Genomic DNA, 17,479 nt, shown 5'->3' with positions numbered 1-17,479 from the left:
CTCAAGGGATAGGTTCCCTTTGAGGGGTCAAGGAGAAGCACATTCTTTGTCCTTTATGTTGACCCCAATAGCCAAGGTGAGAATCAGGTTTTGTTGGGACAGATCTAGTTTTCTATGACCTGTACCAGAGGGGCAGGTGGCCCAACTGTTGGCCACTCCTTACAGCTAAAGACACACTGTGAAGTGATGTTCTTGGCTTTGTGAATTGCCATAAATGAAATTGATAAATCTGATTGATAAAGTATTGCATCTAAACTAAGATTATAAGGGTGCCTTGTGAATTCAATATTGTAAGAAAAAAATTGAGATCTAGGGATTAAAAAGTAAATTCCAAGGGCTTAACAGTTTATAAAGTAGGCTAGTAGCTCTAGAATAAGGCTTAATATATATAGCCCAACCGTTTGAAGAGAAGAAACATTTGAGATTAAAGCTGGAACATTAAGTTCAATTTAGTAAGTTTTTTTTTTTTTTTTATGGAAAGGCTCTATGGTTATAACTGGCATGAGGAACTCTAGTTGCAAAAACTCTCCCAATACATAACTCCACTAGCTCTGCAACTTATATTCTTAGAGAATTGCCTGAAGGCAATGAGAGTTTAAGTGACTTGCTCAGCATCACCTAACTTGTGTCAGGGGAGAACTTGAACCCCTGACTAAAACTAGATCTCCAGCCACTTCATCATGCTACCTCTCAAAGTGTAAATTTAATAGCTTAAAGGCAAAGTCCTATACTCATCATAAAAAATCAATTTCATAAGTAAATAATAAGGGAGGATAGGCACTAATTTGCTTGAAAAGATTATGTGGGTTTTAGGGCAGCTAGGCGATGCGATGGATAGAGTATCAGGCCCGATGTTAGGAAAGCCAGAGTTCAAAATCAGCCTCAGGTCCTTACTGGCTATGTGACCCTGGCAAGTCTCTTCACTTTTGTTTGCCTCAGTTTCCTCATCTGTAAGATAAGAATAACATCATCCACCTCCCAGGGTTGTTGTGGGGATCAAATGAGTTAATAATTGTAAATTACTCAGCTCAGTGCCTGGCACATGGCAACCACTATATAAATATTAGCCATTATTATTAGAGTGCTACAAGTTTGTTATGGGTCAACAGTGTGACATATCAGATAAGAAAACTAATGCAATCTTTGGCTGCATTGAGAGCGAGAGTGTCCAGGACTAAGGTGAGTGTCCTGCTGGATTCTGCCCTGGCCAGACCACAGGTAGAACACTGCATTCAATTCTATTTTAGGAAGGAACCTGATGAACTGAGGAGAGATTCCTTAAGAGGACAATCTAGATAATTGAAGGCTTCTTTTCTTATATTATATGAGGATCTGTTAAAAGAATTAGCATTTAAAGCTCTTGGTAGCCTGGCCCTTTCCTATCTTTCTCACACCTGGCTCCCCTGCACACACTCTATGATCCAATTACATTGGGTCTGAATGCTGTACCTTGTGCACAAAACCCCTTTTCTGTGCTTTTGCACTGGCTGCCCCCCATGCCTGGAAGACTCTCATTTCTTACCTCTTCCCCTTACTTTCCTTGGCTCCCTGCAAATCTCAGCTCAAATTCCACCTTCTAAACCTTTCCAGAATTTTCCTAGTCTCCTCAGATTCTCATACCTCTAATATTACCTCTCATCTACACAATATAGCTTGTATTGTACCTAGTTGTTTTCATGTTCTCTTCCTCATTAAAATGTAAGCTCCGTGAGGGCAAGAACCTCATTTTTCTCTCTTTGTATCCCCAGAGCTTGCACAGTACCTAACACATAATAAATGTTTACTACAAGAGAAGGGAACAAATATTTATTAAGCACCTAATGCGTGCCAACAATTTTACAAAAATTATCTTGTTTGATACTCACACATTGATGTTATTATTATCTCTACATTAGAGTTGAGTAAACTGAGGCAGAGATTACATGGCTAGCAACTGTCTGAGGCCAGATTTGAACTCAGGTCTTCCTACTCCAGGTCTATCTCTCTATCCACTATACCACGTAGCTGTGATTGATTACTTGGTTGGTTGAATTAAGAATGTTTCATCTGGAGAAAAGGAGAGTTGGAGGAGAAAGGATATGATAGCTGTCTTCAGTTATCTGAAGGGCTGTTATATAGAAGAGGAATGAAATTTGTTCTTCTTGGTCCCCAAGGATGGAACTAGGAGCGAGAATGAAAGTTTCCAAGGAGCAAGTGTAAGCTTGGTGCAAAGATCTTCCTTTCATTTATAATTACCCAAAGCTTGAACAATCTGTTTCAAGAAATAGTGGGATTCTTTCCCCAAAGGGCTTCAAGGAAAAGCTGGCTATGTTGTCAGGGATGTCACAAGGGAGGATTCAGATATGGATTGGACTAGATGACTCCTGAGGTCCCTTCCACCTTGGAAATTCTGTGAGAGCTCTTTAAGGACCATCGTAACACTGGAGCTCATACAGAGGAACATGAAGGGAAAAGGGGAAGGAAAAGCAGGTTTCTTGTTGAAAGGGTCCTGGATAAATCAGGCTAACAGCTTCCCTTCCCACTGACACAAACCAGTCCTGACCAGAGACAGTGGAGAAGAGAAATGAAGTAATTCTTTCCAATTCTTGCCAAATCCCTCCTGACCTGTTCCCACTCCTTGAGCACCCCTTGCTGGTCCACATTGACTAAGGGGAAACGTATGCACTTCCTTGCTTTCTGATTCCTTTCAGATCTCTCTCTAGTTTCATGTAATCTCTAACGAACCTTCATTTTTTTTCTCTACACCTCTCCTGCAATACATATTTCTAATCTTTTCTTCTTTCCCTATTCCCTAATGCCCAGATCCTTCCATATATTCATTGTTTATTCAACCAGTCACATGAAAATAAGAATGTAAGGCTGGAAAAGGGCCCTAGAGCCTCCTAGTGACATCTCTCTTTCCCATCTTTTGCTTCTCTCTGTGTACAATCCTCTAGACTACAGTCAAAGGTTGACTATTGGGATAGGAAGAGGGGAAAAAATAATTGGCACAAGGATTTACCTAAGAAAGGTCTTGATAAAATGGAATCTTTTTTAAAGGCAGCAGAATAAAATTAGGAGATAATTTAGAAAAATTCAGATTGGGAAAGTTCTTGTAAAACTGCAAAAGAAGCAAAGTGCTTTTTTCTGGAGTCCAAATCTCCAGGACAGTGGGTCAGGGCAAGTTTCCCATTATATAACCCATGCCTGCCTTACCAAGTGGTTCTGCAAAACCTGTTTTCTAAATCACAACTTTTTCTCTGGCTGTTGCTCAGCATTGAGAAAATGTACTTCAGAGACATATGGAATTATGACAAACTCTTTTCATGCCATTTAGTGGGCTTGACGGAGGATAGACAACAGTATAGTTAGGTGATTTTGGAACAGATTAAATGACTGGAATCAAGGAGAAGCATTAAAATGAGTTGATTTAATCTTGGAAGAGATTCTCTAGTGGAGTGCCCCAGGGATCTGTCCTCAGCCCTGTGTTGTTTGATATTTTTTTCAATTACTTGGATTACTTGGATAAAGGGCATCCACGGCTATCAAATTTGCAAGTGACACAAGTCTTGGAGGGATTGCTAACACATTAGATGGATGACACAGATGCCAAACATTTTGAAAGGCTAAAACAATGAGTCAAATTGAATAAAATTAAATATTGAAAATTGTAAATTCTGCAATTTGGTTTTTTAAAAATCGATTTTGCAAGTACAAGATGGAAGAGATATGGCTAGACCACTATTCCTAAGGAGAGTTTATTAGATAGTAAATGACCACTCAAAATGCTAATGTTTTGCTAGATTGCATTGAGAGCAATTATGCCCGGAATGAGAGAATAGTTCCACTATACTTGGCACTAGTCAGGACAAATCTGCACTCTAACTGTATTAACTATAGTTTAATAAGAACAGTAATAGACTTTTGGGCACCATGTTTTAGGAAAGACATAGAGAGGCTAGAGAACATCTCAAAGAGAACAAGTAAAATGGTGAGACAATTACCTGGAGAGTATACTAAAGGACAAATTAAGGAATGTGTACATCTAGCCTGAAAAAGTGAAGACATAAAGATCCATGGTTGGGACTTGGGGGGACAGCCCTGAAGGGCTTTTATGTGGAAAAAAGAATTAGATTTGGTCTGCTTGGCCTCATGGGGCAAAAATAGAAGCAATTAGTGAAAGTTGGGAATGGGGAACATAGATTTACTCTTGATGTAGGAAAAAACTCCTAATAATTAGAGCTGTCCAAAAGAAGAATGGAATGCCTCTTGGGATAGTGGGTTCCCTTTCATTGGATGCTTTCAAGCAAAAATGAATTGTCTGCTTTTTCAGAATGTTGTAGAAGGGATTTTTTGTTAGGTAAGGATTCAACTAGTCAGCATCTAAATTACCTTCCAAGATTCAGATTCTGTGATTCTCTGAATCACAGAGTTGGAAAGGATCTCTGAAGGCAAAAGATCCAACCTGTACCCATGGCATGAACCATATGTATGTGATTAATACACAGTCATATGGTCACTGCTTAAAGTCCTCCAGTAACAAGGAACTTACCATCTCCTAATCTTGTTCATCCTATTAAATTTGTTAATTCTGTTCATGAGATGAAAGCAGTAATACTTTCATGATTAGCATTTCTGTCTGTATAGAAATAAGCTACCTTTTCCTTACCTATAAAAACTCAAACACAGAATAGAAACTATCCATCTCCGCCTCCCCTCTCAAAAAATTCCATTTTTGTGCAGTTCTAATGGTTATTTGTCCTACTATTCAGCCAAAATCTGCATCTCTGTCATTTTCCCCTATTGGCCCTGCTTGGCCCTGTTTTGTTTTGTTTTTTTTCCCCTCCAGGGCCAACCTGAAGAATGATAGCTAGCATTTCCATAGAACTTTAACGTTTGCAAAGCATTTTACAAATATTATCTCATTTAATCCTCATAAAAAAACCCTGGGAGGTAGGTACTATTATAATCTCCCTTTTACAGATGGAGAAATTGAGGCAAACAGAGGTCAAGTGACTTGCCCTGTGGCACAAAGTTGTTAAATATCAGAAACTGGACTTGAACTCCAACCTTTCTGACTCCAGGTCCAATAATCTATCCACTACCACTATCTAATTTCCTCAGACTAAGTCTAATTCCTTTCACAAAAGACTTAAAATATTTGAAGGCAGTGATCATTCATTGAATCAGAAAACATTTTAAGTACCCACAATACACCAGTCAGTGTTCTATATATGAGAAATAAAAGTAAGATAGTTCTTGTCTTCGAGGAGTTTATATTCTCCTGAATCATAACTCCCCTCAGTCTTTCCTTTTCCATGTTAAACATTTCCATTTTCTTCAACTCCTCCACACATGTCATAGATTGGAGTGCCTTCGACATATTGTTATCCCACTTCTGGAGGACTCCAGTTCGTTAAAATATAATACCCAGAATCTTGAGTCTGATTTGTACTAAGCCACTTTGTGATTTCATTCTCCCCTTTATGCCACCACCATCTATAAAACGAAAAAGTATGAGCTCACTAACGAGTGAGAATAAAGTTAGGCCACTGGTTGAGTTTGTCCAAAGGGACAAAATGAACTATTCATTAACATTTGTAAGAAGTGAAAAGCTCAGCAGAGGCAGAGACAGAGCTTTCTTCCTCCTATGCACCTTTCCCTGGGCTGCAGTAACTAGGCTTTGGGGGCATAGTTATTGTATTCTGCATGACACTCAGTAAGCATTGTTAACTTTTTAATACCAAAGCAAGTCTGAATGAGGAGAAAGGGGAGAAGTGGTGATTGATTTTAACTGATTTCAAGTGACTTGGATGAAGTCCAATATTTTGTTCCTGTTACCGTATAGACCTGTCATTGTCAGCAAAGGAACTGAACCTAAAAATTGCAGGGCAGGGAGGGAAGATGGTAGCCATGATGTAGTTCAAGGAAGCGATGAGAAATATAACAAAGGGGGAATCATGGTCATATCCCAGGGCTCTGATGTCAGTCCCCAGGTGAGCCATGATATTCTAGAAGCAAAAGCTATATAAGTAAAACTTGAATTTTACAACACATAGAACTATCAAAGCAAGTCACTTACTCTCTCTAAGCCTTAGTTTCCTCATCTGTAAAATGAACTTGGACAAGATCATATCTAAGGTTCCTTCAAATCCTAAATTTATGGTCCTGTTATCACCTCTCCTAGGCTAGCATATATTATTTATAAAACATAAAATCCTATTTCTAAGCTATGATTTTTTTTCTCCTGCTGTTGTAACACAGTACTATGTCTCTTCAATTATTTTAGCTGAATTTTTTTAAGATGGCCCTATTCCCATTGACTCTCTTCCCCTCACCTCTGATCTCCCTTTTCCAATTTGTTACCCTTTTCCTTTGGGAATATTTTTTATTAATTCCTTTTTCTTTCCTGCTTTTATCTGGTTATTTAATTCTTTCCTTTTTCTCTCCTCTCAATTAATCAAGAAGATTCTCCCTTCCTCTCTTCTCCTTCAACTAGTCATGTTCATTTGGTTTTGGGATTTTTTTATTTCATTTTTGTGCCCCTTTCCAGACAGGTTTTTTTCTCACCATTTCCATTATCCATCCTCTTTTTCTGTCTACTCTAGACTCTCATTCTCTGACTTTCGATCCCTATAGTTATCTAGTCCCTCTATATTCTCTGTATTTCTCATGGAATTAAAACTTCTGAGGTATCCATTCTGGGCTCTCCCTCTAGGCAGCATCTGCCTCTGCTTTGTAGAGCTTGCCCTGTGTATTCTTTTCCATTGTGTCTGACTCTCAGAATAATGCCAAAGCCTTCAGAGGGCAGAGAGGATATTGCCCCTTGTTAGAATGCTTCCCTCCCCATATTGCTGATTATATAGCCCACCACTGATCTATATCTTCTTCCTGATTACCTTCTTTCTCCATTTGCCTCAACATCTCCTCCCTGCATCCATGTCACCCCACGCCTTTAGGTGCCATTTCCCTCCAAAGAGTTCCAACTCCTCCTCTTCTGAGGCAGGATGAGAGCACCTACTCAGTACCTCAGCACCAAATCCTCCATACAACACTTAGCACAAGGTCTCCATCTTCCTTCACAGAACATACTCTTCACCCACAGGGGCATTATTCATCAGTGGAACTCTGTCCCACCACCAAAGCAAAGCCTCCTTTCCCCCCACCCCATTTTCAATTCTTTACCCTTCCTCCTCACCCACTTCCCTGCAGACTCTTCTTTTCCTGAGAGACCATAGGACTCACCTTCCTCAATTTCATCCAGGCACATTACACACTCTCCTCTATCCCTCTGCTCCCCTTCTTCTTGTCATGCATCCTTCCATTTTGTAATGTAGTCCTCCCCCCAAAAAATCAATTTGCCTGAAGGCAGGGAGTCATAAGGTTCTATTTATAATGCCCCAAGCCTGCCTCTCCACTTCCACCTTTACCTCTTTCTTCATGTGTATATTTAGAAAAAAGTCTCTTACTTGTGTTTCTCTTGTCATTCTGTTGCTGTTGCTGTCCTTGGCTACCACATTCATTCACACTCTTCCTGCACTTTTTGTTGCCTAGGATGTTTAGAAGGAAATAATCTCTTCAGGTCTAGTTTCTACTTTCTTAGAATGCTTGAAAAACCTCTTTATTATTGCACATCCATCTTTTTTCATTTATGGTTAAAGTCAGATTTATAGGGCAGGTTACCCTGGGCTGCATCCTGAGGTCCATTAATCTCTGGAATCCATTACTCCATCTCCTCCTGTGTTTTCAGAGGGGTGCAGAATAGTCTTGTGTTCTTCAAATTTCCTTTCCTTTGTATTTGAAAGTCTTTCATCTGGCCACTTGCAGAACTTCTTGTCTACAAATCAAATTGTTAAATTCAGCAACTACCTGTCTTGGAATTTGCAGTCTCAAGATTTTTTTTTTTGGGGGGGGAGGTATGTTGGAAGTAATCTATGATGTTTTTAATTGGCGTTTCAATTTCTGTGTTTAGAAATACTTTTCTTTCATTTCTTGCATTATTTTTCTTGTTTTCTTAGATTCTTTCTTGAATTGTGGTATTCAGGTTTTTCAACTTGTGTTCTTCTGGGAGACCTACAATCCTTAGGCTGTCTAGATACATCTTGTCTTCAAGAAGAATATGTTTTATTTGGCTGGGGAGCATATTTTTTTCCTAATGTTTTGGTTTTTGCTTCTAGATTATTCTTCACCAATCAATTGTTCTCTCTTTGGTTTCTTTGGTGAGACTGGTTATCACAGATTCAAGTTTTTCTATTCTGACAATTTTTTTTTTGCTATGAAGAAATAAGTTCTACTCATTCTCATTTCTCTTTTAAACTGCTCATACACAGTATTCTCAGATTCCATGAAGTACTCTGTTTCATCAAGTGTTGAATAACTTTTCTTTGTTTTGTGTACTTATTTGTAGATACCTACGCTTATTTACTAGATCTTGAGGTCATATTTTCTTCCGATGATAATGTTTTCCCTAATGAGCTATCTGCTTATGTCTTTTGACATAAGATAGGCCTTTGAGTTTTAGTCTTAAAATCTTTGGTAATTTCAATCTCTTCCCCCATCGCCTCTTTTTTTTCCTATTGCATACTTTCTGATTCCCTCCTCTTTGATAGTGGTTTCCCTGAGGGCTGAATCTCAAAGTGTCTCACCTCCTCCTATGCCAGGCAATTTGTAGTTCACCAACCTAGGTCTCTGCCCTTGAATGACTTTCAGGGTCACAGAACTGGCCCTAGTAGGATACTGGACTTCTTTCTTCAGGCTAATTGGAATGCCACACACACACACACACACACACACACACACACACACACACACACACACACACACAAAATGTCCTGCTCTCTTCTGTCTGTTTTCTGACCTGGCAGGTCAGGGTACTGCCACAACAATGCCACTGAAGCCAGAGGCAATTTCCATCATTTGGAGTTTGAGTCTCCAAGGCTCTGGAAGGGGGAGGGTGTGGGATTGAGCACTGTTTCAAACCCAGACATGTGCTCTTTTCCCTCTGTTCCTCCACTCTCCTGTAGTGATTTTTTGCAGCAAAGAATGCTGCTGTGCTAACCACTGAGGGTGTAGCAAACTTCTGCAGCCTGGAAGCCTAGATTTTCCAGGTTCTAGAAAGAGGAAGAGGGAGACCAGGATCTGGGGCTATTTTTTTTGTAAGCTTGTGGGTCAAGATTCTTAGGTTGGCTAGTGAAGCCCTACTGTCAATAGTGTGGTAAGCCTTAGGGGAAAGAGGGCTGCATAAGCTCAGGGAAGGCAATCATTCATGGGGGTTTTTTCTAAACTTTCTTTTAGGTTCCAGATGTCCACGACCATGGAGGCAGCTGAAGTTGCTTTATCTTTGGTGCATAATTTCTGTTTTGGGGAGGTTTGAGAGGTTGAGGATTAGAGAAAATATCTGGTCCTCCATTTTGGTCATGTGATCCAGAAGTCCCCAAAGTCCTACTTCCAAATAAAAATGGACTTTCCTTTACTAGCCCATCCCCAACACAATTCAATTTGACTCACCCAAAAAAACTTTTACAGGCCTCACCTACATGTTAATGTCTTAGATGGCAACGTGTTTACAGAATCACTTTTCTAAAAAACACAAGAAACAGTGAGGAGCATCCTGAAAGAGATGGATTTAGTTTGTCCACATCTGAGTCGACCCTATAAAATTTCAATCTTCCCTCCTGCAATGCTGTTAATATTATAACCACATCCAACCCACATCTTTGGACTCTCTAAGATATCTACAATTCACAAGGGCGAGAAGTAATGTAGGAATTGAGATGGAGGCTAATCTCAAGGGACCACGGCCCTTGCCGCTACTCTAATACAGATGGATGCAGGAAGAATTAATACAAAATGGAAAGAAACAGAGCTATCAGATAGCATTGGTGAGACTAAGAGGTCTTCATCAACCAAATCATCAAGAATTGTTTACAGAGCTCCTACTGAGTCAAAGGAACTATGCTGAGTATTGAAGAAGCGTGAGTAAGGCACAATCCCTGCCTACTAAGAACTCACCATGTTCTATACTTTAACACACAGGTAAGGAAGGTGTGGCCAGACAAAGATAACACACATTTTTTTATTTTTTTAAGTTAACATATTTTGCTGCTTGAAGGTCAAGGATCCTTCTTAGCTAATAGGGAATAGTGTTAACGTTTTTGCTTCTACATTCAGATGTAAGTTTGTATGGTGGCTATGGAATTTGACCACAGGTCACACCAATGGAGAGATGAGACTAATGGGAGATTCAGATATTGATATGATTTGATGCTAAAGTGTGGCCAAAAATGTTTGTACCCAAAGCAAAAACCACAAGCCATACTTGAGACAAGGACTTGCATCCTCATTTAGGGTGCAGGATAAAGAATCCTACTGGAAGAGAAGGGGGGCGGAGAGGGGACAGAGAAAATAATGCAGGGACACTGAAGAAGAACCCACAGCTATGTAGTTACTCTGCAAAGTGATTCGTGAAGATCTCACTTCCTTCCTATTATTACTAAATATTCTTGTTGAGTAGGCACTAATATTTATTGTTTCTGTCCTTCTGAATGACCATAAAATGTTGTCAACACCCTCTGAATTAACCTAAATGAACTGTCCTGGGGCAAAGTTCCTGTGGCCCTGCCCCAATTATGTTTTGATTAAGAGTTACAGATCTGTGGGGTAGCTAGGTGGCACAGGGGACAGAGCTCTGGCCTTGGAGTCAGGAGGACAGGTCAAATTCTGCCTCAGACACTTGACACTTATTATCTATATGATCCTGGGCAAGTCATTTAACCCCAGTTGCCTCACCAAAAATCGGGGGGAAAAAAGACTTACAGATCCACATATCCACATACAGAAGGAAGTCAACAAGCAGGCAAGTTTTATTAAGACCCTACTCCATGATAGTCACTGTGCTAAGTGTTAGAAATGTAAAGAAAACAAAAACAAAATTTTTAATAGTTCTCACTCTTAAGGTACTCACAGTTTAGTGGAGAACACAATATACAAACAGCTATGTACAAATAAAATATATACAAGGGTCAAATGTAGGCAGTCTTAGAAGGAAGTCACTAGCATTAGGGGTATTAAGAAAGGCTTCTTGGAGAATGTGAGATTTTAGCCGAAAGAAGCTAGAGAAGCCAAGAGGTGGAAATGAGGATTATCTGAGGAGAAAAGTTTGATAAATGTACATTGAATGTTTATATTCTAAACCTTCCAAATAAAGTCATTCATGCTGAAGGCAGATCTGTAGCTGATATTCCTGGTTCTTCTGTGTTTTAATTCAAACACACACCTTCATCACTAGCTGACCTTTCTCATCATAATGGTGATGGTGAGGGCACGATGAGCACATAATAAGCATTCCTTTCATCTGAAAAATTTCCAACTGTCTCACCAGAGTTATGCATTTCATTAAAATGGAGAATAGCCCTCAAAGGCCAGAAAATATCACTGTCTACATCCTACAATGGGATAAATTATAGTGCAGAAAAATGAATGGACTCAAGACCATTTTCCTCTGTCTGTAAAATGGACACAGTTGCACTGATTAATTTGTGTAGTTATTTGTGAAAGATCTTCATTAGATGTTTCAGGAATGTTCAATTAATACCCATTCAAAGTGAATAGAATTTAACAGGAATAGACTCTGTCTTCTGCCACACTATTCAATTGTATATGGCCTTTTACCCCCGTAACCTTGATACAGGATCTGTCGGTTTGCAGCTGGGGAGAGGTTTTCTTTTCATTTTTTTTTTTTGCCTTGTTCAATCCTTTCCACAGAAACAAATCACTGCCTCCTTATATCTCCCTGTGGCTAAAGTCATTGTCGATTTCCTTACCTCTCCAAACAGATTGCTCAGAACCATTCATTTTGTAATTTCATCTGTGCAAGATCTAATCTTGATCCTCCCCTCTCTCCTTTCCTTAGCTTTTTAATAACAAAGATGGCAAGAGAGACACATCTGAACAGAAATTGCTTCTGGTATGGAACATGCTACAATATTGATGGCCAGTATATTGCGGGGGCCAGGGTTTATTTCCCTTTGACTTGATACAAACCCAATCAGGATATGAGAACTCTGAAGATATTAGTCTTTATCTTGGAGTTTCACAGTTGTTAAGGAAGTGAGAACAATATTGATGTGTATGTGTGTTTCCTTGTAGTTCTTGAGGAAAAAAAAATCCCTGACATTCATCTCTTAAACAAGATGCATGGAACACCAAATGTAGTTTGACAGGAGAAATATTTACTGCGCCTGCAAATGGTATTGAATGTCAATCCATAAAATGTGAAAAGTGTTATCCAAAGGATAATCAATGCTGGTCTGAGACACCGGGCCCCAGTAGGTCAGTGTTATGTAGATTACTTTACCCAGTATCATGGATAAGAATTCCCTGATACTTGCTTTTTAACCAAATAGAGCATTTTATTCAAGCATCCTAGATTCCTTATGCCCTCAAATCCTCTAAGGTGGATTGTTTTGAAGGTTTTTCCATTTTATAAACTGATTTCCAATCACAGGACCATCTATGTAGAGAGGGAAGGGACTTTCTAGTTAAGAAGTTCTTAACCTTTTTGTGTCATAGACCCCGTTGGAAGCCTAGTGAAGCTTGTGTACCTATTCTTGGAATGTTTTTAAATGCTGAAAATAAAATACATAGGATTTTAACAAAACTAAATTTATTCAAACAGAATTATCAAAATATTTTTTTAAAAACAGGTAAGTTCACAGATCCCTTAAAATCTATTCATGGTGTCCTTAGGGATCTGTGGATCCCATGTTAAGAACCCTTGTTTTACTCCAACCTACTCTGTCTAGTCTTTCTAACCTGCTGTCGGTAGAAGTGTGATTATTTGTGTTTCAAGACTATTGAAATGCTCCTCAGAGAAGGAGACCTTAATAGATTCCTTTTTAAGTCCTGCTGTTTTTCCTTCCCAAAGTCAGATACATACGAATGTCACACTTATTGGAGAGTGAAGAGCTACAAAGAGTCTGACCATGTCACTTTCCCGTTCAACAAATGGTTCTCTTTAGCCCCTAGGATAAAATAAAAATTCCTCAGCATAGTTTCTAAAGTCCCTCACAATCTTATGTTGGCCTACTTGTCCATATATTCCCTATTATTCCCCTTCAAATCCTTCCTATTCCAGCCAAATTGGCCTGATTTTCATTTCTTTTCTTTTTTCATTTTCTTTTTCATTTCTTTTCATTTCATCTTTTCATTCCTCCTCTCCATAACTCTTCACGACCTATTTACCCAATGCCTGAACACACTCCTCCCACACCTCCATCTCTAAGGATCCCCAGCTTCCTTCAATGTTCAGCTCATGATCCATCTCTGATGGAGTCTCAAGCTTCTGCTGCTATTCCCAGTTGTGAGTATTCTCTCCTTCTGCAAATTATCATACTTATATTTATGTTTGTTATGTTTACATGTTGTGATCTCCTAGTACAAACTAAGCTCCTCGAGAGCAGGGAATGTTTTCTAAACATAAGGCTCTTAGTTACTTAGTAAAGGCCTGATCCCATAGAAAAAATTCTTTGGAGTCACAGACTTCGATTTGAATGTCATCTTGACTATTCGCTCTACCTGTGTCCTCAAGCCCTAAATACATAAAACTATTATTGATTAGATAGGAAAGCCCCCAGAGGGAGTCATTGAACAAAGTAACAGATGCTTTTTTTTTTCCAAAAGAAGACCTTGGATAACCTGGGTGTGCCACTTGAGGGGGGAAAAAAAGGAATAGCTATTAAAAAGCTTGACAGTGATTCGTTGGAGAAAAAAATATCTTTAGAGAGTTAGCCATTTCTGGTTAATAGCCTGCAAAAACTATTCTGCCTAATGGATACTAACCACAAAGGCCTTCAAGAAGCTGGAAGACAAAGTATTTGTCCCCTTCATCTAAGACTCTTGAGTCATTTCCTAACAACTATATGCCAGTATTATGCAGTGAGCTGTCCAAGGTACACACTGAGTCAGTATATGACATCCCTTTGGCTAGGTTGTAAGCTTCTTTAGGACAGAAAGAATATTTGTTATAAGATGTATCTCTGTACTTTAGAGACTCATGCATGAGACAGTGACCCCTTAGCTCTCACAAGAATGAAGGAAAGGCCCTGCTAAGTTGGGGCATGGTTGTTTTATAGTTGTAGATACATTATCATCATCATCATTGTTATCATAATTATAATAACACAATTAATCATAATAACTGATATTTATACAGCCTTTTAAAGTTTGAAAAATATTCAGTTCAGCTTTCCAACAATATATTTTATCTTCATTTTGTAGATAAGGAAATGTGGGTTCAGATAGAGTGAAGCATTTCCATGATTATGAAGGTAGTAGGTGTCAGAGGAAAGATTCAAACTCAAATATTCCTGACTCTAAATCTAGTTCTCTACCCACTATACCATGCCACCTTTCAATATCTAGCAAGTCCTATATCTAGGAGACCTGACTAGAGCTCACAGGAATACAAAAGAAAGAGTGGTGTAGGGGGAAAGCTCCTAAGATATAAAAGGGGTTAGGATTCTTTAGAAAAGACTGAACCCCAAGAAAGTAACTTCTTGATACTTCCTACCTCCAGCACCCCATGCTAGTAAAGCCAAGCTTAGCCTGATAATGATGATGAGGAGGAGGAAGAGGAGGAGGAGGACGATAGAAAACCTGTGTTGAATTAACTTATTTTTCCTTTTCCTTGTTTAGTTTAGTTTGGAAAATCCCAATGTTATTTCAGCTGAACTAATAAATAGAAAAGGGATTTCTCTAGATCTCAGCCCAGCTAGAGATGGCTGGAAATTGGCACAGCCCAATGATTAGATGTGCTGGTGGCAGTAGACTGAACCAGTTCTGGAGTCTGGGGAAAACTGGCAAAGTTTGGTCAATAAAAAGTAGATGCTGAGGAGGCAAAGTGTGTAGAGACAGCCAGGGAGCATTCATCTCTTCTTGCTTAGGCTAATTCCTTACAGGTTCCTCAGCTGTTTCATTAGCATGAGCTTCTTTTCATTTCCATGAAGCTTTTGTATCACTAAGAGGGTATTTCCAATGGTCCCTGAGCCTGTATTATGGCAGCATGGATAGGGATGATGGTGAATTAACTAAGTAAGAAATATACAGGAGTCCCGAGAAACTGAGGAAGGACTGCCAGTAAATACTTTGGAAATCTCTATTATATGTGACTTCACAGTCAGAGGAAGCTCCTATGCTATGAGGTACCAATGCTATAAAGGCAAGGAGATCATGGATGACAGACTTAGGGCTGAGCACTGAAAGAGACTTCAGAGATCATTCTGTTCAATATCTCCATTCTCAAGGTGAGAAAATTGAGACTTAGAGAGGTTAAGTGACTTACCCAATGTTGCATAGCCAGTAAGTGTCAAGAGATTAAAACACAGGTTCTCTGACTACAAATATATCACTCTTCATACTATACCATGCTGCCTCTCATGGATTTTCATGTATGGCTCATGAAAATCACTCTTATTATTTTATAATCACATTATGCTTCTCTTGTCTCTCACACAAATAGGTGCTCATTAAGTTGTTTGTCCTTTGTTTTCAAAGAGGATCAATGACATCATAGGGTGATGCCTTGACTTGCTCAGAATTAGCTTTAAGTGAAGCAGTGTTACACAAAGTCATCAGCCTTCCGAAGTCATCAAAGTCCAGTGTCAAGACAACAGTCAAGAAGGCTGGTGATGGCAGGAGATGCAGTGGATGACCTTGGTATCTTTGATGTCTGACCAAGCTCTAAATGCCCCACAGTGTCTGCTTCAGCTGCCTTCATGACCGTTAGAACAAATTGTTCTCACCTGCCCATTCCACTGGAGGAAGTCTTTACATGCTTGGGGTAGACATCCCGCTAACTCAACAACAGCTTTGAGGCTTGCTGGTTATCTTCAAGCTAATTTAGCCTGTCTGCCAATATGGTTTTGCCAGAATATGACTGCTATGCATGCTACAGCATCTTAGAGCCATAAGTTGGGTTACAGGTAGACACCAAAGGTGGATGAGCAGCCCAGAAAAGGGCTTGGCAAGCCCTCACACTAGAGCTCCTAGTCCTCCCTGAATGCCCTGAACACTTCCCTCAACAAGTCCTTCTTGAATAAAAGAATGAATGAGAATAAGACTTCACCTGTAAAATGAGGGAGATGGGTTAGCTGACCTCTAAAGTCCTTCCAGCTCTGGGATTTTATGGCTTCATGATTCTTCTTCTGCAGAACTCTTGTCTGTAATGGGTTCAAGTAACCCATTTTAAGAGGGGATGAAAGTGAGAATGTGAACCAGGTATCCCAATCCCCAGTTAAAATTATAATCCCATTTTCTCTCTGAATTGAATTTTCTCTTCATGAGAAAAGATCCTGTGGGGGGGGTTTTATTCAGCTTCCCAGGAAATCTCTGACCAAGCATAGCTATGAAATACACTAAGTGACCTTGAGCCCAAAATTTTAAAAAAGCAATTCAAAGTATGTAGTGTTGCTGTTAGTACTGTCATTAGTATTCATACAAAACCTCCTAGTACATTTTCAATTTGAAGAGGTGGATGCTAATAACCTATAATCAATGTCATATTTGCCAGCAGCCAAAGAGGAAAAGAACCTTTAATTGAGTATGATTTGGTGTCAATCAAAAATGTGACTTTAGTCAAGAAAAAATGAGATATTACAAAACTGGACAACCTACCATGTGGATTATTTTTGCACTCAGTGTGGAAAATACAAACAATGTGATGAATACAGACATGAAGATTTTTAGAAGGGGGAGGGAACCTTAGAGAGCATCTACTCTAACCTTGTAATTTTGTAGTTGATATCTCTGTGTGAGAGGCAGTAGGACATAAAGCTGGTCTCAGAATCAGGAAGATCTGGGTTCAAGCCCTGCCTCTGATACCTACTGACTCTGTAACCTTGAGCAAGACAGTTAAACATTCAGTGGCCCCAGGCAGCTGCCTAAGGCAGTAAATTTCAGAGCAGTTGCATATCTACCCTAATAAACATATTTTCCTCACTGGTAGTCCACTACACAAATGAAATCCCAGCCATTGTTGAAAAATAAAGAATTCCTATGAGTGCAGGATTATGTCTCACTATAGGAAAACTGCTTCATAACTCTGTTTAAAAAACTATGTTCTGAGGGGCAGCTAGATGGCACAGTGAATAGAGCTCTGGCCTTGGAGTCAGGAGACCTGAGTTCAAATCCAGCCTCAGACACTTCACACTTACTAGCTGTGTGACTCTGGGCAAGTTATTTAACCCCAATTGCCTCACCATAAAAAAAAAAAACTATGTTCTGATTCAATGTGTTTTAATCAGGTGATGCTATCAATCAGTTCAACACACTGCACCATGACCCCAACAGCATGATGTCACTGGTCCTCTTTGAGTACAAAAGACAAACCACAGCTACTAATTTTTTAGGGGAATGGCACATGGAACTCCTGGTGAGAAATTCTATAGATCTGCAACTTTTAGTTTTAAATAACTGTTTAGGGAAGTGAGAGACTAAATGACTT

Source organism: Phascolarctos cinereus, unplaced genomic scaffold (assembly GCF_003287225.1).
Source record: "Phascolarctos cinereus isolate Bilbo 61053 unplaced genomic scaffold, phaCin_HiC Scaffold_3;HRSCAF=262, whole genome shotgun sequence".
NCBI lineage: Eukaryota > Metazoa > Chordata > Mammalia > Diprotodontia > Phascolarctidae > Phascolarctos > Phascolarctos cinereus.
The sequence above is the reverse complement of the archived record's forward strand: the minus strand, read 5'-3'. Positions refer to the sequence as shown.